The sequence below is a fragment of the Cynara cardunculus genome, assembly GCF_001531365.2.
Source record: "Cynara cardunculus var. scolymus isolate 2C chromosome LG 3, CcrdV1, whole genome shotgun sequence".
In the NCBI taxonomy this organism is placed as follows: Eukaryota; Viridiplantae; Streptophyta; class Magnoliopsida; order Asterales; family Asteraceae; genus Cynara; species Cynara cardunculus.
Genome location: NC_037530.1, coordinates 27,777,108 through 27,781,410, shown reverse-complemented (window position 1 = coordinate 27,781,410; position 4,303 = coordinate 27,777,108). Strand labels below are relative to the sequence as shown.

The following is a 4,303-nucleotide window of genomic DNA, read 5'->3' as shown; positions in this document are numbered from 1 at the left end:
TAAATATAAATTTAAGTTGTGCCGTCTTATATGGTTGGTAATTTTTCAAAAGATGAGGGTTTTCTTAGCTAATAACAAGAAAATCAATCATATTCTAATATAAAAATAGAATTCACATGAAAATGGAACAATCAAAAGAGTCGATGAGAGATAAATTATGGAGAATATATCAAAGTTCTCGAAACAAAGAGTTTTAGACGTTGGTTTTAGAAAGAAAAAAAAACTTAGAAAAACATTAAATAATATTATATAATGAACGACAGATTAACCTCTTTATGTATTTTTTTTCCTCCAATATATTTAATTCATACATGTATGGGTTTTTAATAGTTAATGTAGTACAAAAGTTTTTTCTTGTCATATTGGATACTAATTTTTTTTATGTGTCTTCTATTTACTATTTTTTTTGCACTATTATTATATATATTAAAAAAATTTGGGCCCCTAATTTTTAAGGGCCCTGGGCGTACGCCCGGCCCGCCCTCCTCCAGGGACGGCCCTGTCTTGAAATCGAAATCAAAACCGAAACCGCTAACTCGAAACGACAATAATGTCTCATGTTTTGTTCTATTTTTTACCTCTCGATGTTAATTTTATGGTTGTATGTGGCAGATTAGATAATAATCGATTGGCCTAGATTGTTTTTAGCTTTCAATATCGTATTTGGTGCATCAATGGTTTGTATTTCTTACAACTTGTAATTTAAAACAGAAGTTCATATTTGAACAAATTCAAAACTATATGACAAAATGTATTAAAAATGCAACAAAGTTCGAATCAGTTCATATGTAGTGTAACAAACAAACAAAGTTTTTTTTTATTTTTTATTTTCCATTTAATGTAACAAATGTAAAGAAAATTATTTAATGTAACGTTTGATATGTCAATGCCAAGTTTATCATCAGTTCTCTGCAACTCTTTCATAAGCATTTCAAAATCTTTTAGTAATCAGATATGTACATTATCAAATGTTACAAGAACAGTTAGTTCGGGACAAGATAGATATAAAATAAGAAAATTTGGAACTTTGTTACATTTTGTCCAAAGTAAAATCATCCATAAGAAATACGGTAAGATAAGACATCGTGAAAGAGTTTGAATTTTTTAGATTTTAAGAATTTGAAGGAAATGCTTTAATAATAGTAGAAGGGTACTCATGCAATGCATCGAGACACATCCCGATTTCAACGTTTCGGTTTATTCTTTATCTATGTCTATATAATACGGTTTTATCTGGTTTTGAGAAAACGATAATGTTTTTATTTTTGAATAAAATATCATAAAATTTTGAAAAAATTATATCGATATTAGTATCAAATTAATTATTTAAAAGTTCTTGTTTTGTGTAATTTTTTTTAATTCTAATTTTTTATTATAATTTAATTTAACGTAACGAAGTAATTTAATTTAGGTTTAATAAATAAAAGTTTTTATACATATAATAATCAAGTTTTCTGTTAGAACTCAATGATTATCCTAATTATATTTCAGATTTTTTATATTTAAAATTAGATGTTTATCTTGTATTTGATTATTTTTTTTGCACTTAGTTACACAAATTTAAACATTGAGCTTTAATAAGTTGTACTTAAGCACAATTTACTTGTAATCTTGAATTGTAAGTAATATATATATATATATATATATATATATATATCAATAAACAGTAATTCATTCATGAAAAATGGTTCTTAAAAGTTTTTGCTAAATGCTTTATAATATAGTATAGATAGTAAACATAATAAATTTATATGTTTCATGATTTAAGCATATAACATAAATTAGAGATGCAACTAAAATTTGCCTAATTTACAACACAATTATTTGACATCTTTTTTGCAATCTAAAATTCCAAACTCATATAATGACCAAATAGAAATAAAAATATATAATCAATATTTTCTATACTCTGATTTCACTTCATACATTTTTTCATCATATAGATCCTATTTAATGATATGAAAATTGAAATAAAAAGGACAATGGTAGCCTTTGAGTATCTATGAAAATGGTACCCTTTTGACGGAGTCAAAACAAAGAAATCAACATTAAAATACAAGTTTCTATGCATCAATTACAAGTGGGGTGGCATGTGTCACCGTATTGTTCATCCGTGGTAAGGTAAAAGACATTAGGTTCGTGAAAGGTGCAACCGTTTTGTTCTAGAAGATGTAACTGCTTTATATGGTGCCACCGTATCAAAAAATTCTTGGGTCTGTCCCTGATCAAAATGCATCATGATGAGTTCAAGAAAAGAGAATATAACCTTTAGGATCTTGGTATTGTATCATCAAATGGTCATTTCTAAATACGTACAGGTAATTATTAATCCCATGAGTTCAAGCATTTGGAACAAACCCAGAGTAGCGAAAGTAACAATCAGCATGGGCAACAATTACGCGAACCTTACTTCTACACAGAGGAGTAGAGAAGTTGTTTATGTGAATACTCTCAGCTTGCAAAAAGGTTTTGAGAAAATGAAGTAAAAGCGTAATATGAACGATTCAAGGACGACAAAATAAAACATAATCATTAAATACCTTTTATATTTGTATCTTAATAGAATAAAGCAAACTCTGTCAACAAATATATGGGTAGTCCTCTTTAGACGGTATCAGAAGTGTCTTGCCAAAAGAACTTCAAGCATGGTGCCCACTTACTTTCCAACGACTGTTGGAAAGAACATTCGATGCAAAACAGTAAGCTGTAAGCATTAACGTTGCATCGTAGTTTAATGAATCGTTAAAACTCTAAAAGACATATCTCTGAACCTTAAGCATAGCATATTGCAATATTATCTGATATCCTAGTTCCTAGAGGTTACGAAACAAATGCATGACGAAATGTTGGAATATATCCAAAGCTATCTGGAACGTGGAAATACGTGCATATTTGTAGCTAAGCCACTAAGCAAATAAAAAAGTGAGAAATAAGACGTTGCTTCAGAAGAAAGTTAAATGTAGTTCAAAAGGAAAAAGTAAAAAAATGATTGATACGATACTATGGACATGCACGGTAAAGTTATTTTTATCTTAAAAAATTGCCCCATTTCTTAAAAAAGAAGTAACTGAGACAGGAGACAACTTTGTAGCGCACAACTTACCGGGCGATTCAGACCACATCGACAAAACGGAGAATGGTGGTGACAGAATGCATGCTATCGTCCATACCCCAAAATATTTACATTTCATACCCCAAAATAGAAAGCGACCGAAGGAAATGTCCACCTGGAAATCACCATATACATCACAAAAGAAAAGATGTTAATGAAGTTGATAAGTCTTGTTTGTCAAATTTAACTAAATGACTTGTTTATTGGCTATAACCCGTAATTATTTTAAATAAGTTAGATCCCTGACCAAAAGGTCTCAGTTACTAATCTAAACAACCATCAAGTTCATTTCAGACAATAAACCCTAGTTTATACTTTTAATAGAGATAGTAAACCTCCTAAAATTGACTGAAACGATTGAGAATCAATAATCATAAGAGACAATGAAATGCTTAAAACTCTAACTTACTCATTTTTAATAAAGCATGCCAGAGTAAATAATAAACTCGCAAACCTAGAAACATGGGAGTTTCGGTTCATCTTTCGAAAGAGCTAAGCCATGTGAAAAAAAATGGTTTATCATTCAACCTGACGGAAAAATTATGAACAATTAAACTAAATCACACACACATGTAAGGCCGAGCAAGATGCCCTTCGCCTCAGTCATAGAAATCTTATCGAACATCGGGTTTCAATTCTCGTAGTCGGTGAGCTATTGTGTTAGTAGAAAAAACAAAAAAAAGGGGAGAGATAAACTGACCAGAGGATGCAGACATCATAGCCAAGGAGAGAACCACCAAAACCAGCAAAAATAAAGGAAGAGAAGAGGAAACAGAGAGAGTAGGAATAGGGATTTCATCCCAACCTAGATAGGAAGGCATTTAGAGATATTACTGAAAGTGGGAAGCAGAGAGGGCAGGGATCGTGGGCGTGGGTGTCGGCGTTGGTGTTCACACGGCTTAAACAAGTTGCACACTGGACATAAAAATTTAGTACTCTTGAAAGACAACCGCATCTTGAAATAAAAAAGCTGCTTTAAGAGTTGTTCATCTAGCATCAGATTTTGCACCTCTTAAGTTTTTTATGAAAAACTATAACTTCTCGTTTTTAATATGGTATAGGTAATGATTGATTTTTATGTCAATTGCATTCATTGTTATCTATTATCTATACTATCTTATAAAGCATTTGGCTAAAACTCTTAAAAACTCTTAAAAACTCTTAAAACTCTTAAAATCTCTTAAAACTCTT

General features: G+C 30.4%; 1 long non-coding RNA gene across 1 annotated transcript; it reads right to left on the bottom strand.

The window, feature by feature from the left end:
- Positions 1–2,970: 2,970 nt before the first annotated feature.
- LOC112508451 lies at positions 2,971–4,081 on the bottom strand. The gene is made up of 2 exons (XR_003068761.1): positions 3,813–4,081; positions 2,971–3,227 (listed from the first exon to the last, which is right to left on the bottom strand). It is a non-coding gene; the product is annotated as an uncharacterized LOC112508451 (long non-coding RNA).
- Positions 4,082–4,303: the final 222 nt, after the last annotated feature.